The sequence below is a fragment of the Petaurus breviceps genome, unplaced genomic scaffold (genome assembly GCF_028583685.1).
Source record: "Petaurus breviceps papuanus isolate PSGF00001 unplaced genomic scaffold, PetGlider_PUasm1.0 118, whole genome shotgun sequence".
Lineage (NCBI taxonomy): Eukaryota > Metazoa > Chordata > Mammalia > Diprotodontia > Petauridae > Petaurus > Petaurus breviceps.
Genome location: NW_027185616.1, coordinates 28,892 through 49,551, shown reverse-complemented (window position 1 = coordinate 49,551; position 20,660 = coordinate 28,892). Strand labels below are relative to the sequence as shown.

At 39.4% G+C, this 20,660-nt stretch overlaps 1 long non-coding RNA gene and 1 pseudogene across 1 annotated transcript in view; one reads left to right on the top strand and one right to left on the bottom strand.

Moving 5' to 3' along the window:
- The window catches only part of LOC138161129 (uncharacterized), a 37,086-nt gene that overhangs the window by 10,568 nt on the left and 5,858 nt on the right, over positions 1-20,660 (bottom strand). The window lies entirely within an intron of this gene.
- On the top strand, positions 8,430-9,200 carry LOC138161122 (proline-rich protein 3 pseudogene; annotated as a pseudogene).

Here is a 20,660-nt window from a genome sequence, read left to right as displayed (position 1 = left end):
CTACAAGATGCTTTTCCTGGTGTCCTTTAATCCTAATACTTTCCCTCTCTGGATTATCTCCAATTTATCCCATATCTATCTTGTTTGCGTGTAGTTCTTTGCATGTTTTCTTTCATTATACTGTCAGTTCCTTAAGAGCAGAGACTGGATTTGTTTTGGCCTTTCTTTGTATCTCCTGTGTTTACATGTCTACCACATAGTCGAGATTTAATAAATGTTTATTGATTGACTGATTCTAAATTTACAGTCTTAGAGAACTGTGTGAATCCCTAAGAGGCCAAATGAATTGTCCAGGGTCACACATCCAGTATGTATCTGTTAGAGATAGGTCATGAACTCAGATTTTGCTGAGTCTCTCTCCACTAGGCAATACTAGATTTATTACTACTAATAATGATAAGTTTAGTGTTTTATGTCTACAAAATGTTTTACTTACATTATCTTTAGGGTAACTCTTAAAAATACACATGCTTCATAGGCTGGTACACTCTCTTCTTACTTAGTATCGAGTAAGAGCTGGCTCCTAGACCATTCTCAGGCCCTTGGCTTCTCCAGCTTTGAGTTTATATCTGTACTTTGAAATCTATCATATATCAACGCCGGCATAAGCTGCAGCCACTGGCCCTACCCAGATGGAGGATGCACTATCTGAACACCATGAGTCTTTGGAGTTGGATTAGGTCAGACAAGCAATAGCCACTGTCCCATAGCTCAAGGAAAGAAAGAAAGCCTATGCCTCCTTACAATCATATGCTGTTTAGCGCTTGGAAGGTCATTAGAAAATATTTAGTTCAACTCCTTTTATTTTTTAAATTTTTAATTTTCATTGATATCTTTTGCTTTTACATAACCTTCAATTCCAAGTTATCCCTCCCTCTCTGCTCTTCCCAGAGGTTCATCCCTTGAAGCAGAGAATTTGGAATATCAAAAAGGAGAGGGGAAAAAAAGGAGAGAGAAGCATTTCAACAAAGCTGACTGATACATCACCCAAGTCAGACAACATACGGGACATTCCATATCCTCAGTCCCCTTCCTCGGCAAAGAGGGAAGGCACTTTTTTTGTTTCTTCTCCAGACTCAAGACTTGTCATTACAATTACACAATGCTGTTTGTTTTCATTTACACTGTAGTCACCGTGCACATTGTTTTCCTGGTTCTGCTCACTTCACTTTGCCTCAGTTCATAGAAGTCTTCCTATACCTTTGACATTCTTCATCATTCTCATTCCTTACACCTTAAGACTGTTCCCTCACACTCTTATACTACAGTTTGTTGTGCCAGTCTCCACTTAATGCAACTTCTTCCTTTTCTGGAGGAAGGAACTGAGGCCAAGAGAGAAGTGAAGTGCTGTGCCCAACATCATGAATCTAATTAATGGCAGAGCAAGAACTAGATCCCTATTCCGCCTTATTGTTAGGCCAAAACTCTCCCAGCTCTACAGAATTTGTTGTTAAATTTATACAGTCAGTCCCTAAATATGTATAAGAATCTGACAGGAATCACGAAGCCTGTTGCCTTTATGGAGGCCAAGCTACAGTATACGAAGAATCATCAAACAGCAATCACTTTTACAATAAGCAAGTCATCAAGCTAGTGGGACTAGACAGCTGCTAGTATTCCACCATCACATGTGAGAGCTTGGCAGACTAGAAGGAATTTTTAAAGACTGATTACACATTCTTTTTCATTGGTGCCTTTTTTGTAACATTTGTTTGTCCCCATCGGGTGCCAAAGTAGGTGATATAAAAAGATGCATGAATAATGTAAAGGACAGCTCAGTAGTCATCAAAGAGAGTCTCCCTGCCTGTGACGCAGAAACCATAGAGGGCAGAAAGAATAGATTACAGGGAATGGTTTTAGAAATGCACATCCTCGTTTAGTTTTCCTTCATTAAAGACTAATAGCATCAGCGAGTTTGAAGGAAGAAGCACAAGTGGAATGGTCATAGGGAAACAGAGAAAGTCCCTAAACAAGAATCTGAGCAGTATCAAATGGAAAGGTCTGTGTCCAATAACAGGGACCTGATTAAAAATGTGTGTGTGTGGAGTTTATTAATGCAGTAAAGATCAACCTATATGAGAAATACCAAGAAATCTGGAAAAACTTTGATGAAATAATAGAAAGATAACTTGAAGAATAGACCATATATTCGGTTGGTTGGTTAGTTGTCCTTCATTCTCAAAGACGACCAAAATTACATCACTATGCTAAAGTCAAGTTTGAATGTGTTCAACTGTGACTGATCAGAGCGATATGAGCTCAGAATGCTCTACCACAGGTCGAGTACTACTACAACAGGAGAAAGCAAAATAAACAAGAATAAGTGGACAGAGAGTCATAATGGGCTCTTGGGGAAGTATCCAAAAAAATTTTATGATGCTCTACATGTTGAAGTCAATTCATTTAAATGGGAATAGTTACTAAAAAGAGTTCTATTTGGTTATATTGATGTCTATGTATTCATAGCTCGAGAGATGTGAGGGACCATAGACATCACTTATTCCCACCCCCTCATTTTATACACGAGGAAACTGAGTCCCAGGGAGATTAAGGGATTTGCCAAGGTCACAAAGATGGTGTGCATGATTTTTCCAAAATCACACAGAGGCACAGACAGTATTCAAATCAGGTCCTATCACTCAAGAGTTCAATTTGCTTCCCAATGCTTCCTTATGTTAAACTTTTAATGAAACATTAAAAGAAGAGGAGGGTGTAAGGGAGAGAGAAGGAAAGGGCCAGATTCAAGATCAGGCTTGAAGGAGTTTATTGGGAAGAAGGGTCAAAGAGACCAAAAAATATGACTAGTGAAGGGCCTTTAGTTCTTTTCACTACAGTGACTAGCTCTGCCCTTCTGAATTTTGAACAAGAGTTCCCAGGACTAAATTTGTTTGAACTTACTTCTTACCTACGTGAGGTAGGAGGAAGAAGGGTACTGCCAACTAAAGGGGTCTGAGAAGCTTTCCTATGGGAGGAAGCATTGAGTTGGGCTTTAAAATTTGAAGAAGAATTCAAGAGGGGATCTTCCAAATTCAGTGAATAAACAAACAAAAGTAAGAACTTAGTGATACTAGGAAACTTATTTCAATTCTTTATTAGTCAATTAAGTTTATTCTTTTTTTTTTAAAAAAGCCTACTCTTGGCAGAAGAGCCTAAGGGTACAAGTCCAAAATTAAAACCTGAAGACAGAATCTGGAAGCAACTGGAACAGCAACAAAATCACAGGTTAAAAATCAACATGAGGGGAGGCTAGGTGGCACACTGAATAGAGCACTGGACCTGGAGTCAGGAGGACCTGGGTTCGGATCCGACCTCAGACACAACACAAAAACTAGCCATGTGACCTTGGGCAAGTCACTTAACCCCAATTGCCCTCCAAAAAGCAAAAAAAGAAAAAGAAAAATCAACATGAGACTAATGTGGAAATATTTTTAACATGATTGTACATACATAACCTTTATCAGACTGCTTGCTGGCTTGGAGAGGGTGGAGGGAAATAAGAAAGGAAGAAAAATTAGGAACTCAAAATCTTCCAAAAATGAATGCTGAAAACTATCTTTATGTGGAATTGGAAAAAATAAAACATTATTAAGTGAAAAATAAATATTTTTAAATCAACATGAAAACCCTTTGACAATGCATCACCAGGGAATATCATTCCTGCAAAAAAGCTTTCCCCTGTGACCCAAAGGTTGGCAAACTGAGAATTTACTCAAACCTGTGGGGAGAAACCTCCACAAGAAAGAAGTCAACACCAGCCATAAGCAGAAGCCTTCAAGCTAAATATGCTATCATCAGCCAGAGTTGATGACAAGGGGAAATGTAGAAAACAGCTATATAAGCAGCACAAGGTCCATCACTGTTGATGGTTCCTGAGACTGGAGTGCTTTCACCTACTTATTATTGAGTTTTTCCTTATATTGAGCAATTATTTGACTCCTTTTAATTTCTACCTATGGGTCTAGTTATGTCTCCTGGTGTCACACAGAACAAAGTCATATCCCTCTACAAGTACTTGAAGACAGTTACCATCCCTTTCATCTATATCTTCCCCTTCTAGGGTCAAACTTATAGGAAAAAAATTTTCTACCTCTGCCAGGAAGGTTTCCCTGATTCTTCATATATCATATAGCACTTTGTTTTATAACTTTCTCTTTTTTTCATTTTTTTTTGAGGCAATCAGGGTTAAGTGACTTGCCCAGGGTCACAGTTTGCTTTATAACTTTCTTAAACACCTTTCATAAAATATTGCATTAAATGGAAGGTCCTTGGGAGCAGGTACCATTTCACTTTTGTGTTTACATCTCAGCATCTAGCACGCAGTATCTGGTACATAGCCAGCATTTAGTGAACGTTTGTCAATTAATTGAATTTGGATTGTAGCTACTAGATGATAAATTCCTCGAGGGCAAGGACTACCTCTTAGCTCTACTTTGCATCTCTCCCCATTGCCTAGGACCATCCTCTGCACTTACTCTACACAGCTACCTAAGTGATTTTCCTCAAGCACAATATGATCATGTCACTTCACTACTCAATAAACACCAGTGATTACCTCCAGGATCCACTGTAAACTCCTGGTAGGTATTTAAGTCTCTTCACAACTTAGCTGGTCCCTTCTTACCTGTCCAGGCTTGTTACACCCTTCTCTCCTCCATGATCCCAACCACATTTTCCTCCTTGCTGTTCCACACACATTACGTGCCATCTCCCATCTCTGTAACTTTATACAGGCACTCATACAGGCCTAAAACAAATATACTGTCTCCTTTCCTTCGCCTCTTTGAATCCCTTGGAATCAAGTACTACCTCCTACCTTAATATTTTCCTGATGCCCCTCAGTTGCTAGTTAGTGTCCTCCTTCCCCAAAACTACAGAGAATCCATTTTTGATACATTGTGTATATACTTATATATCTACACACTGACTCCTCAGTTAGAATGTAAGCTCTTCAAAGGCAAGAATTATCTCATTTTTGTCTTTAGATCACCAGTATTAAGTATTTCCATCACCTCCTCTGCCAGATCTCAAACTCAATATATTCTATATTCTAAGCTCTACATAGACACTTCTGCTGTGCACCTTTACTCACACTATGCTCTAGAATGCTCTCTCACCTCTCCTCCTTACACCTGTTAAATCTCTATTCACCCTTTAAAGTCCAATTCAAATGGCAGCCATCCATTAAGTCATTACTGATTCCAAGTAGGGATCCTGACTTATCCAAACTCCTCTCAGCTGGAGACCTCCTAGGCCATCGCTGTCTTCACCAGTTTCCATGGAATTTAATTTGAGGGGCTAGAATCCAACAGTGAAGCACTTTGTAAAACTTGAAGATACACATCTATATTCATATACATACTGATAAATCATTTCAGATCATTGGAACCCCCAAAAGGGCCAGAGTCTGAACTAATCGATCAGACTGTTTTGCTTTGCTCTAAAAATGCCCTTTCCTGTGTCAGCAACTTCAAAGACCAGATAAGGTTGACAAGGAGCATTCTTCTTATTTGTAACTACTAAAGGACAGGATGCCTGCAACCAGAATAGTGGGACTTCTCTTATCTTGGTATTCTAGGGACATATATTATACAGGGAAAAAAACAGGATTCCTGGGATTGCAATTTCCAACTGACACTACATTGTCAATTATCTTGTCAATTTGTATTTATAGCTTATTCAACTAAGAAACTTCCTTTCTCATGGTATAGTTAAACACATATGGAAACCATAAATCTGAGGAAAACAAACATCCTGACTTATGATTGTCCTTAAACATATTTAAGGCTGTTTATTCTTTTATCAGACAGAACTCATGTTTTGGCTCCATGAAAACACATATCTGCTAACTTTAAGGGAATAAACAATGTGAATTTATAATCACCTAGGTTGTTTGCCTCTTTTAACCAAACTTTCAGGTCAACAATACACATATACATGTTTATGTAGGCATATATGTATATAGAGTGTGTCCCAAAAGTCTTAAACTTTAATAGATTAAGACTTTGAGGCTATTCACTATACTGAGGTATGTATATAAAGCATCATTCATTATTGCTACTGTTGTTATAAATCATTAAGAGATTAATGGACACTTAACCTTCCTTAAAGGAGGTTTCGCATCCTTAAACTTTTCATATTGATGTCATATCCTTCACTAACTCTCTCTGTTCATAAATCAAGGTCCTGGTCCAATTTGTCAAGTCCTAGGTTAAGAACAGATGCTGCACATTATGCCCTTCACTTGGCTTTCCAAACCCTCCACTACTTGGCCCCAACCTGCTTTTTCAACCTAAACTCTAACTTCTTCCCTGCATGATCCCTCCACTCCTATCAAACTGGATCATCCATTGACCCTTAGCCAGGTCTTAAACTTTTCATTCCCACACCTTCACTTATGCATTCCTTTTGTTTTTTTGTTTGTTTTTTTGTTTTGCTTTTTGGAGGGCAGTTGGGGTTAAGTGACTTGCCCCAGGTCACATGGCTAGTTTTTGTGTTAAGTGTCTGAGGCTGGATTTCAACTGAGGTCCTCCTGACTCCAGGGCTGGTGCTCTAGTCACTGCACCACCTATCCGGCACCCACATTTATTGCATTCCTTCCAACTGCAATGCCTTCCTTTTCCCTCTCTGCCCATGAAATTTTGACCAGCCTTTAAATCCCAGATCTAATCTCATCTCTTCTATTAAATTTATCCTGACCATTCAAGCCAGCCAGAATTCAATTCAATTTAATAAGCCTTTATTAAGCACAGTGCCTGGTACATAGTAGGGGTTTAATAAATGCTAGCGATTGACCTTTTATGTGCCATACGCTATGTTAGCCATTGAACATATAAAGATTTTTTAAAAGTTGAAAGAGCTTACATTGTCCTAGAACAATGTGTTACAGATGGCTCATATTGACTTGGAAGGGCCAACTGTTAAATTTTCAATGGGAATATTTACATCTCAAGAAATCAACAAATGCCATAAATCAAGACTTTATAATTCTGTTGGTTTTCTATAATTAAGCAAGTAATGGAGAAAATGTTGCTAACACAGATTAAACTTAAAAGTATATCCTGTGTGCATTTACCCCAAAGGGCCAGTTGTTAAACATTTACCAGTAACAACAATCACTACATGTATACAATATGTACTCCTTCATCCAAACTCTGAAACATTTATTATCTGTACCATTGGATGAACTTTTGACTTACCTTTCAAGGAAATAGCACTCCACACCCCTTTCCAATTATCCCTATACTTTGCTGCCTTCACTATAGACATCAGTCCCACCACCCTCCCCTGCTCTCCCCACCCCAACTCTGGCCACCTGGGCCATTGGAACTTTGGACTCCATGTCGGTGGGGAGCTCCCTGGGCTCTACTAGATGATCTTTTGTAACCAGTCCTTGCTGCCTCTTCCCAGACATGTCTATATTTTAAAGTTGGCCTTATTCTCCTCCCAGTTTTCCAACTCCACTTTATGTTTTATCTTCCCCTCTTAAAAGGTAGACTCCTTAAGGGCAGTCGCTGTCTTATTTATTTGTATTTAAATCCCCAGTACTTCATACAATGCCTGGAACAAAGTAAGGGCTTAATAATGCTTAATCTACTGCTCACTTATCATTAATCACACACTTCTTTGTATCAGTTATAATCAACCTCAGTTATCCAATGCCCATTGTTTGTTTAATTAATTCATCATTTAGAAGTAAAACTTATCTATTATCTATGTCTCATTAAACTTGGTAACTATCTGCTATCTTGCCTTTATATGCCACATATAGTACTGTTTAACACATGATATTGGGACTCTCCAGAAAGAACATCTTTAAGTCTGAGAGTGTGCAGAGTTCCTGTAGGGGATAATGTAAAGGAATCTACAAGGGAGTCCTGCTTCCTTCCCTTTGCTCCCAAAGCACTGACACTGACTGCCCTCCCCTCTACTATTGGACAAGGAATTTAGGGAATTCTTTCACATGTATCTCTCCAACTGCATTGCTACATGGGAACAATCAAGTTTGTACTTTCTCTGCAAACCCCACAGCACTTAACCCAGAACCTTGCCACTAGTCAGCATTCTGCAAGTGTTTCTGGATTGAAGTACCATGCTGTTGTTTGTGATAGACTTTCCTTATCACTTTATCTCTCCTCCCTCCCATCTCTTTGCTCACTCTCTTCACAGGCTTCTTTCTATACACTTAGCTGCTTCTTTTGTTAATAACACCATGCAATCTTCCAAGCTGTCCCTGATGTTTGTGATTTTGTCTTCTTCCCATCCTCCTTAACCCTAATCTTGCCCTGCCCTATGCTCCCCTATCAATAGCAGTATCATCACTATTTGGTGCAGGAAAGATGGAGAAAGTGATATAGATACAAAGGTGCCCTAAGGGTTAAAAAATAATATGAAGAGCCCTGCTCACACCGGCCCCAATTCTGATCGCTGCTATTACACTGGCTGTGATGCCCAAGAGGGGGAAACAGCGACCACCGGACCGAGGAGAGTGGGGATGAGGAGAGTGGGAGCCCCGCTGGTCCACCCAGCCTCCTGGGCCCTCCCCCCATAGCCAATGGGAAGTTTGGTGGCCCTGATCCAGGCTTCCATAGAGGCCCCCAGGGCTTAAGGGGACCAGTGATTCCACCACTCCTGAGCTTCCCACTTCCTTTCTGGGGAGGATGCCCAATGAGAGGGGGCCCAGGACCAGACCTCGACCATACCTACATAGCCGTTAGGCCTATGAGGATCCAGAACCTAGGTGGGGAACAGGCTATGGGGACCATGCCAGAAATGGTCCTCCCAATGGGTGGAGAAACCTTGGAGGGGGCAGTAGTCACCATCCATCTAAGAATATCCCCTGGCCTAAGAACGCCCCTCAATTCAAGGATGGAGGGCAGGAAGGTGATAGAACAGATAAATCTAACTGCCCTGTTTGCAGACACTTCTCAAAGGGCCACTGTCGCTATGAGGATCTTTGTGCCTTCTACCACCCAGGAGTGAATGGACCTCCATTGTGAAACTGTGCCTTCCACCAGTCAGGCTCCAGTGGACCTTTTCTATCCTGGAAGCCCATTGCCCTGTTCTTTGTTGGCTTCTCTGAGGTGTTTCTGCCCAACACCTCTGGCCAAGGAAGGAGCCTGAGCCTGATCCTCTCTCTCCCCTACCTGGGGCTCTGCAAGGATGGGTGGGGGGAAGGAGTGTCAGAGGAGGTTTTTTAAAAAAATGTTTTATTGATACTTTTGGTTTTTATGCCACCATCACTTCCCAGTAATACCCTCCCCCAACCCTGTCTTGCAACAAAGAAAATCACTATCACAAACTATCAAATGGACCACATCTCACAGAGTATGCAGTTTTCCACATCTGGGAGTTTTGCAATCATTGATCTGCATCATCTACCTTTTTCTCTGTTGGGGGGATATTGTAATTTCAATGCTATATCCCTTTACTCTTCTTTCCCAATAAGTGACTTTCCCCTGATAAGTTGTAATGGAAACCTAATTGGTGCTGTTCACCCACAATTTGCCCCCTTTAAGTATTACTTGTGGTTCTTGTGAGCCCTGGATAGTTTTGAAAAAGGATGCCATCTTGATTCCATTTTTGTCTGTTAGTGGTGCCCTCCAACCTCTTCTTCACCTTCAGCAATAGAAGAGCTGAGAAATGCCCTTTAGCAAGATACCCTGTGGTTCACCTGATTTCCCCCTCCCCCCAAGTCATTCTGAGTGTGAAATAGAGAGTGGTCCCTTAACTTTTTCCCAACTTTTGCTCCCCTCCTTCCCCTTTCCCTACCTCTTATCAGTTGGATTCTGTGAATCTCCACCCAGTATAGATCTCTGGGCAATGAAATTCCCCTTTCTCATTGGGTGGAACTTAGATGATACTACTGCCTTCTACCTTTTTCCTTACCTTTACCCCAGTATAGGTTTTCTATGAAAACAGATTAAGTTTTATGAGTAGGACCTGGAGAAAGATTAGGGAATGTGGGAAAAGGGAGGGACTGGAGCCATGGCTGGTTGAAGAGTCTTTGTTTTAGCTTTTTTTAAAAGTAATAAGCTCAGAGGAAACATTCAAAAAAATAAATAATAATATGAAGAGTTGCTTTTCCAGTACTTTGTGAAGTCCCTAGTTTATTCTCTAACCTGAAGGTGCCCTAAAGTCTCTTCCCTTATCTTGAAATACCATAAAACTTCCCCCTTGGGGGTGGCTAGGTGGTGCAGTGAACGGAGCACGGCCCTAAAGTCAGGAGGACCTGAGTTCAAATCCTGACTCCAGGGCTGGTGCTCTATTCATGGAGCCACTTAGCTGCCCCTCCCAATCCCTCTTAATTCAAGTACCTTCCCTCTGTTCCTATCTAACCCGGTATACAGTTTGTTTTGCATAGTTGTTTGCATATTGTCTCTCCCTTAGACTGTGAGCTCCCTGAAGGCAGGAATTGTCTTCTGCCTGTCTTTGTGTCCCTAGTGCTTAGTGCTGTGCCTAGTACAACAGAGCTTAATGAATGCTTATTGACTTACTGGCTAAGCTATATCACACTAACCTGTTCTACATACAGTATAGTTTTCCATTATCAGATAAATAAATAAACAAATAAAGGAAATTCTCTGTAGATATGATGCATAACCAACCATGTTTATAGCAACATTCTTCACTGTACTGAAGGTGCTCCTTGATGCTAAACTGGCCCTTGGCCACCAAAGGCGCAAATCTCTCTGCAAAGGCTAATGAAGGACTTAAATGCCTTAATAAAGAAGCTTAAAAAAAAAAAAAAACAGCTGAAAAGAAAGAGGACTCTGCAGATAGGAAAGCAAACATGTTTATTCAAGAAGAAAAAAGTTGGGGGAGGGAAGGTTCTGCTCCAAACCCACTCAAGAAATTATCAAAAAATAACTCATGTTGCCCCCCTCCCCTGCCCAAAAATACAACTCTTGAGAATTTGCCAAGGTTAATGAGGCCTGTGGTTATCTGCTGAGTAAGTGCTGGTCATGCAAGTTAAAGCTGCCTGGAGGCAGATTCAATTTATAGGTCCAATTTTTCTAAGAGTCAAAAGAAAGAAGAAAAAAGAAAAGAAAAATGTTTGCAAAAGAACGGGAATCAATCTGCAGCCCTGAGCAAGAAAATGGAAACCAGGTGATGCAATCTTGGGTAAGACAAGGAAGTGAAAGTAAAGCCTCCCCTGAAAGGACTACTAGAATGGACCCTCAATTTAATGAACTTTAAAGTATGCAACTTATTCAATAAGTCCCTTCATTTCTTCTCTCCTTCTCTTCCCCTTTTAACGTTCAGTTCAGTTCAATTTAGCAAGTATTAATAACCACTTTCTGTGTGCTCGGGCTTGGGATACAAAGACCAAAAAGTGAAAGTGGAAATAAATGCTCTCTGGGTATTTATTATGTGTCAACTGTAAAAAGACAAAAACAAAAGGCAGATGACTTGAGTTGCTGAATTGCTGGACTTTAAGTGAATAAAATCTGAATTTGAATCCAGTTTCTGACACTCACTACCTGTGAGAACCTGGGAAAATCTCTTATCTTCTTTCAGCCTCTGTTTCCCCACCTATAAAATGGCCATAATGATATGGCCTACTTCTCAGGATTATTGTGGGAATAAAATCAGATAACATGTGTAAGGTGTTTTACAAACTTGAAAGTGCTGTATAAATTTAAGCTGTCATTATAAAAGAGAACTTTTTCAAAATACAACTTCCTCTTCTCCAGCCCTCACCCCCATCCCCCATGATGCCATACATTGCTAGCTTCACTGATACTCAGTTCTCCACTAGCTCTCTCGAGGCACAGAGAAGTCTGTACCCCCAAGTAAACAAGTATCTGAGCTGCGAAGGATTTCTTTTTCTTGACAGGATGGTTTCCACAGAAGCCATCACACTCACAACACACAGATTTACAAATATATACACACTGGACAGAGGTACTTTAAATAAAATGTAGCAATGTCTCTCAATTGTCAAGAGTTGTTTGGCCCATTTTATTTCTTCCTCAGAATCAATACTGCCCATTCTCAGAGCATGCTCCCTGTCTCATTAAGTTTATCAACAACACTCAATGATGCTTAGTCTTTTGCAGTTGTTTACTGACTGGATTTCAGTCCATCTTGTCCATAGCCCATCAAACCTTTGGGCCATGACAGGAGACTATATTTTATCTGCAAGGCATTTGGAGATTCCCTGCCTCGGTTTGGTCCTGCCCGATATTATTCTAAACACACATCTCCCAAGGCTTACTACATCCCCTCCCTCCTCTTCCCGCCCCTTCTGGCTTTTAGGATCGGTACACAGATTTTAAGAATCATTCATAATCTACACTGATGTTTCATCTTACTCTTTTTGTACCACATTTTTGTTGACAGAGACTGGTGTGTTCTCCATTCTTCCTGACAGTGATGTATAAACAGCCCTATTTCCACTGAGACTGAAGGGCTAATGTTGACAGGGACTGAAAACAATTTCAAAGTGCAGGATTGAGTCTCATTTGGAGGGGATATAAGACGACTTTCAAGTCCTAACTGGACCTCTCTAGCACATCACCTGCTACTGCAGGCCCATTAGGGAAATTCTGTATCTAGACTGCAGACCACAACTAAGTGGTCCCACTAAGTGGAGCACACTAAGTGACCGGGTTAGTACCCAAGGTTTTGTTGAAAAGAACCCAGACTTTGGCCTCAGGGAATCCTCACCTCCACCCCAGAGGACCTGGGCTTCTGTGTTTTCATTAACATTATACTTGTTATCAAAAAAGGTGCCAAGCCCTGATAAACAAAGAATGCTCTCAGCTGGTTTGGGTGGGTAATTTGATCCTCAGACATAATACTGGTCAGCATGTTTTATTTTTCTGCAGGATAGACATTTATTTTGCTTTAAAGAGCCCCAGTCATCTCTTGGCAAATTCAAAAAACATTCCAACTTACTATGTTTTCTTTTACTTGTGGTTTATTTTTGTTTGTTTCCCAGAGAAATAAACAGGAAATATCTGGGTTCCTTCTTAAGCCTTCAGGTCCCCCTGCCCATTATTCTCCTCAATCCCTAAGAGTGATAGCCAGGCAATTCCAGCCATCTGGCAATGCAGAATCATAAAGGTGAAAGGAATCACAGAGATCTCCTAGTCCAACCATCTCATCTTACAGATGTGGAAACGAGAGACTAGAGGACAGTCTCCAAACAAAACAGGTAGAACAAGATAAGAGGAATGGAGGACAAGTCATTTAATTTATGTGAGTCTCAGTTTCCTTGTCTCTTAGAAAACAGAGATTAAAAATTCCCGTCCTGTCTACTTCACAAATTTGTTGTATACATTAAACCAAATTCTATTATGTTTATCAATTTCTTTATAAAATATAAACTACCACATAAATGGTGGCAGTAATGGTAGTAATAGTAGCAAATTGCCATTAAATGTCTAGGAAAACTTAGGAGCAGGAAGGGAAAAGCCCTTGGAAAACTATGGTAGTTGGAAAAGTTAATTTTTGATGCCTTCCTATCTCCTTTTGTGGATCCTTCTCAGGTAAAAACAATAATAAGAAAAACAAAAACTAACAGTTATACAAAGCTTTAGTTTTTGCAAAGTACTATATATATATGGGGAAGATCAAATGATGTGTGTGTGTGTATATATATATATATATATATATATATATATACATCATTTGATTTTCCCCACAGCCCTGGGAAATAGAAATTACTATTTTCCCCATTTTACAGATAAGAAAACTTAGGCTGAGAAGTTATATGACTTGCCCAAGTCACCCAGGTAGTATCAGAATTTGAACTCAGATCTTCCTGACTCCAAATCAGTGTTCTCTATCCATGGTGGTACCTAAGCCTTCAAATGCTCTTACCCATCCCTCAAATAAATGAAAAGCCTATTTAGGCTATCCTCTAGTTGCCCAACCACTACCACTCATTCCAGTGCTCTCAAAATGTTAAATACAATAAAATTGGGGCAGCTAGATGGCGCAGTGAATAAGAGCGCCGGCCCTGGAGTCAGGAGGACCTGAATTCAAATCCAGCCTCAGACACTTGACACACTTACTAGCCATGTGACCTTGGGCAAGTCACTTAACCCCAATTGTCCCCCAAAAAGAAAAAGCTAAAAAAAAACAACCAAAAAAATGATACAATAAAATTACTTCTCTTACCCTCTAACAAAACTCCTGATACCTCAGTGGTAATCTCAGCTAGGCATCAGGAGAAAATCTCATTAAAATAATCCATACTGATGAAAAATACTTCAGATAAAGATATGATGGCCCTGACTCCAGACTGAAGCACATTTTTTTCTTTATTTTTCTGGGTCTGGTTATTTGGCTTTCAGTTTGAGGTTTTTTTCCTGGGTTTTGGGGGGTTTGTTTTTTTTGTTTTTTTGCAACATGGCTAATATTGAAATATGCTTTGCATGACTTCATATATATATAATGGGTATAGTATTTCTTGTCTTCTCAATGAGGAGGGAGAGGTAGAGGAAGGGAAAGAATTTGGAATTGAAATTTTTTTTTAATTAAATCTATGCTGAGGTATAAATGACTAATAATCCCCCTTGATTCTTCCTGAGGTAAGTACATTTTAAAAGTGTATAACTTATTGTTCAAATGAACTCCAGATTGGTGGGATTTCAGAGAGAATGGCAATTCTATTTGCGACAAGGAGACTTTTCTCCAGTCATCTGAAATAAAACTACATAGGCAGGTCCCTATTCCACTGGTACATAAGAACAGTCCCAGTGTGCAGCCCTCAGAGTTAGATGAAAAAGGGGAACTCCAGGTAAGCACAGATAACAGCCTTTGAGATGAAGGGAAAGAGCTCACATTGACAAAGCAAAATAGCAGTGTCAGCTACAAGCTAAAGGATGATATTTGGTCTTTTTTGCCACACCTACATACACACACAAATAGCAGTGCTATCAATGCCCTATCATCTCCGAACTTAGGAAACAATAATATATATTGCCTAGGTTATATTCATGTATTTTATGATATCTATATATAGAAATATCATGCAGTTAGTATTAATCAACAAACAGCAAATGAGTAGATTGTACTTGTATTAATGCTTCAGTTGTCAACCTAATAGTTTATATGTTGACATAACAAAGTGAGGTCTCTGTTTAAACTGAGTTTACTTGCCATTTTGTATTTGTCTGTTTATCTAGTAGAGTGGCCATATTGGAAGGAGCATCAGACCTGGAGTTGGATGAGATCTGGGTTTAAACAAGCCACTTAACTGTTTTGAGACATGGTGTATAAAATGGGAATAAAAATGTCTGCACTACCTACCTCTTAGAATTTTCATAAGGATTAAATTAAATAATGTAAACAAAGCATTTTGTGGCTTTAAAAGCATTATGTAAATATTAATTATTATTATGTTCCATAGCAATTTTGGAAGGAATTGGCTGATTTTCATGAAATTTTATATGCTACTAGTGGCATTCATTCAGCTTGCCATCTTGAAACAAAATGGAGTTTCATAAAAATTTTCAAATGTGTATATCTTCAATGATTTTTAATGTGTTTCAAAGTCATTAGGTATATCAGTAAAGTTTAAAGTAATTACAACATGTAAGTGAAGATATAGTTCACAGAATCATCCATTTAACTGTCCTAATTGTGTCTTTTTCACAAAACAAAGGGGTATGATTTTAAAACATTAGGCTTGCAAATAAAGGATTAAACCTGCTACCTTGACAGGCTAACAACTCTAATGAAGATAACCACCATAAGTTAAATAAATGAACCATTATGTTGAAAACAAAAATGTCAAAACAGAAATAACCTACTATTTTGAAGATTATTGATGGAGATAAGCCAAGTCATGGATATCATCATTATAATTTATCTTGTAACTTTTCATAATATTGTGCTAAAACCTGTAAAAAGTAAAGCAAGTTAGTAAACATGGTACCTATAAAGAACTTCATGTTTTTCCACCCAAAACACCTGACAAATGCCAGTTTATTTTCTCCCATTTCGGAAGCTTTTCTCCACAAATTATTCCCCAAATCACTATTGGTGGATATTTGATAGCCCCAGCAGAGTGAACTCCTCTAATTCCAGAAACCCTCCAACCATGACCAGAAAGGGGTCCGATTCTTGCTCCATCCAACTTAACAGCCATGGCCCTTTCTCTTATCTGGCACCTACTCAGAAATTCTCCTGTTTCTCCCCCTGCTTCTCTAGATCAAACTTTGAGAGACAGAATCCTCAAGACACTTGCTTTTTTTTACCTATCTATTCCAAGTTAAAACGTTTGACTGGGAGGGAAATAGGAAAGCATTAAGTATCTGTTCCCCACCACTAATTCCATCAAAGATTTCTCATTATTCATGGCTGGCAGTTTAATTTTCTTCTTTCTCCTCTCCTGAACAGCTATGCTCTTAATTATTGACCTTCTCATCTTCCTAACACCACCACTTTTCCCTGTATTAGCTCTTCTCAAGATCTACCTGCCATGTTATCTATATTGTTGCTCAACTGGGAATAGAAAGGCTCTCTTGAAGTTTCTTGCCCTCTAATACTTACCTGAAAAATTTTGTGCATTAGACTCCCAGAGCTGAGAGGCTCAACCATACAAAGAATCTGAGGACAGCTTGAATCTTTAGGCACTGTGGTTACTGAAATCAAACTTGATAAGTCATGGGTTCAGTTATTTTCCTTCTGGCCTTATGTCAGGGCTGCTGGCTCAAGGATAGACTTAAGAACCTCCATAGATAGATACTGGGCTAGAAGACAGGATCAACATAAAGAATGCAAATAAATTTAGGAAGACTTGTATTCTGAAAAGGGCTTGACTCAGGCCATTCCCCTGGTACTTGAGGTTCAAGATTAGAACAAATTGAGATGGTAGGAGATGATTCAACAGTTAACAAAAGAAGTTTACTTAGCCAAAGCAGAAGATATCCACCAAGGACAGGCACTGGGGACATCACAAGTTGATTCAGATGAGCAAAGATCCCTTGATTGAATTGCCCATAGATTTCCCCCAGTCAAGCATAAGAGAACACCTCAAGTTTCTTATGACTATTTGTACTCAGGTGACTAAGAAGTGATGTCAACAGTATGAGCCACTAGTTTCCTGCAGATGGTTGCAAGATCTTGCATGATGAACAGTGAATACAATGTTCACAATGCTGTAAAGAAAACAGTATTAAAAGATGTGTGAACTCTGACTTTGGAAGTCTAGTGCTTGTTATATGGGAATTTAAGATCTTCCCTGCCCTTTGATAGGCTTAAGTGACTCTGGAGAACCTTCCCAGATTTGAAAATATACTCTGCCCCCTAATAGGCTGAACGTGGTCATATGGAGCCTGTGGCGGGAGGCTTGTTTTTCAGGAATGCCCACACGCTGGTGCTGTGTGATTGGGCAGTGGGTCAAGAGGGTTGTGACATTCTCTGAGTCAGGAGAAGGCTATGTATACCCTGATGTGAGATTTTGTTTTGGGGCCCACTTTAAGAAGAGTTGTGTGATTTGACCAGACGAGATTTTGGGCAGCCGTTGAGCCCCCTGGCTTTGAAAACCCAAATATTGATGCTTCCCTCTCTGGTAACTGACTAGGTATGGATGTAATGGTCAAGACGGTTGGAAGCCTGTCTGCTGATGTTTCTCTGTATTTGTTGTCTGCTTGTAATCTCTGTATTCTCTGAAGTTCAGGGTGCTGACTTTTTTCCCCTGAACTAGGTAAATGATATATGTTTGATTGATTAAAATAAGCTTGTTAACCCATTTTGAGTTGCTTTCCTTTAGAAAAGCAGATCTAAGAACCTGTGTTGGCAGCCACCCTGGGTATGCTGGGGTGCTTGCTGCTACAGTGCTGAAGAATGCCTAACTACACCCTCTTAGCAGAGGGATAGTGGACTTAGGGTATAGAATGATACACATATTGTTAGACATGACCAATGTGCTGGTTTGTTTTACTTACCTGTATTCTTTGTTACAAGGAAGGGTTCTACTTCTACACTGGAGGGGGAGGAGACAATGTACCCTTATACTATAGAACCTCCAAACTAACTAAAATTCCATCAATTAATCATGATAACTAACATTTATATAGTGTTTTAAGTTTGCAATGTGCTTTGCATATATTATCTCACTTGATCCTCACAACAACCCTGTGAGGTAGGTATTATTACTTTACCTATTTCACACATGAGAAAACTGAGGCTGAGAGAGATGGCCACATTGCTTTCTGAGTGTCTGAAGCAGGGTTTGAACTCAAGTCTTCCTGACTCCACATGCAGCATTTATCTACCATATCACCTAGATGCCTAATCAGGAATGTGTTTGGACTACTGGTTTGCTCATTGTCAAATGACAAGAATGGTAATTTTTATGTACCAGTAAAGTCTTTTTTTTTTAAAAAAAAGACCCTCCATAGACCATGTCCCTACAAGTGTGAATGAGCTAATAAGAATTTCCTAGGGAATTATCCATTGTTACTCTGTCCCACCAAATATAAATATATTATAAAGATAGGTCACCACTGCAAGTGTCCACCATTACCCTCTTGGGTAGTATCACCTTAGCAAAGAATCTAGTTTGAAAAATCAATTTGTTTAAGTCACTGAACCTTAGTCTAATATTTAACCTGACTCTAGCAAAATTTGACTATATGAACAACACCTTTTGTAAGAGGTGTAAAATATTCAGTTATCTACAATCCATTCCTTCTTAGTTATAAAGTGTCCAAATCTAAACCCCAAGCAGAAGTCTCTTGACAATGAAGGCAATTTTCTAAGCCTTGGAGTAAGCCCAAGAATAAGATATTTCCTTGAGAAATTAATAGAAGATTCCAAACAAGACACATTTAACTGATTGTGATAATTCCAGTATAACTCATGAAGCTTAAACAGGTTAGATACAGACATAGGCACACATTCAGGAGGTTTATCCAATGAACCTGACATTCACCCATGAGGGAGAAAGAGAGCAGAATGCTGGAAACACCTGACTTAATACTACATACACTCTAGCAATGTAATTAATCTTTGGGATGGTGACTTTGCCCAAATGAGGTTCATAAACATGCAGCACAAAATTAAGATAGCAGACTGAGGCTTCAGCACAGGGGCTTCTCCTGCCTCAGTAGCAGCATCTTGCTATTAAAAACAAACCACTATAGTATCTTTGCCAAGAAAATCCCAAATGGGATCACAGAGTCTGATACCACTGAAACAACTCAACAACAACTAAAACAGGCATTTCTGGGAGACTGAAGTACTGATAAGGAGTCAACGATGTTACCTGAAACTCCACAGAGAAACAAAGTGACCATGACAAGTACTTTCAAAAGAGCCCAGTGATAATCTTACCCATTTCTGGGCTGTGTTTGATATTTACCACAAATAACAATGGGAACACATATATTCCTCAACTTCTCTTAGGAAGAGGACCCTTACGCTTCCAGTGCAACTTCCATCTGTAACTTCTGCAAAATATAGTGAACTTCTGTCATTTTTATTATTATATTATATGTATTTATATAATGTTATGTTATATAACTACATAATATGATATATAATACAAATTAAATAACATAAATGAAAATCATACAATTTTATGACATAAATCTAGGATTAGAAGAAAAATCAGAGGTCACCTGATTCAATTCCTTCATTTTCTATATGAGGAAACTAAGGCCCAGGAAGATAAGTGATTTGCCCAAGGACACAAAGGTAAGTAAATGACAGAGGTGGGGTTTGACCCTGGGTCCTCTGACCAGAGAGCCAGCATTCTTTCCACTGTAACATTCTGCCTTCTTTTTGTTGTTATTGTTCAGTCTTTTCATTCGTGTACAACTCTTTATGACCCCATTTGGGGTTTTCTTGGTAAAGATACTGGAGTGGTTTGCCATTTCCCTCTCCAGCTCATTTTACAGATAAGGAAACTGAAGTAAACAGAGTTAAATGACTTGCCCAGGGTCCCATAGCTAGTAAGTTTCTGAGGCTAGATTTGAACTCATAAAGATGAGTCTTCCTGACTCCAGGCCCTGAACTCAGTCTACTGTACTACCTAGCTGCCCCCACTGCCTTCTTTAAGGTTTGCTTAAGGTTACAAAGTGCTTTCTTCTACTTTAAGACTTGCAAAAGACTTTTTTTTCTCAAAAGTTCTATGGAGGTAAGTAATGTAAGACATAATATTAGATTTTATAGATGAGGAAACTAGTCTCACAGAGGAAAAATGTCTTGCTCAGAGTCACAGCTAGTAAGTGATACAGTCAAAATCCAAATCCATGTCTCCTCACTTTAAGACTAGCATGCTGCCTTTAATGTACATTCATGTAACTTCCACGCACCAGTTCTATTTCTTTCTGAAGCAATCCAAACTGTCACAAAGATCACAGAACAGACAGGAAGTCTATTGCTCTTTGGGCATAATAGGACTTTAGATATCTGAAGACAGTTTCCCCTCTTAGTCTTCTCTTCCCCTTACTAAATTCCACAAATTCTTTTGAACACAATTTCTAGACTCCTTGCCATTCTGTTTGTATTCTCTGAAGATGCAGCGGCACATTTTCTAGGCCTATCCTGAGATGTGAAAACACTCTTAGAAGGTTACTTACAGCTCATTTTCTTCCTTATTTCTATTCCATATTCTTTTAGTAAGTCATGAAGTCTCCAGGAGTAGCCACTTGTAATGTAATACCAAGCAAAGGCAACTTCCCAGGTTCAAAATACCA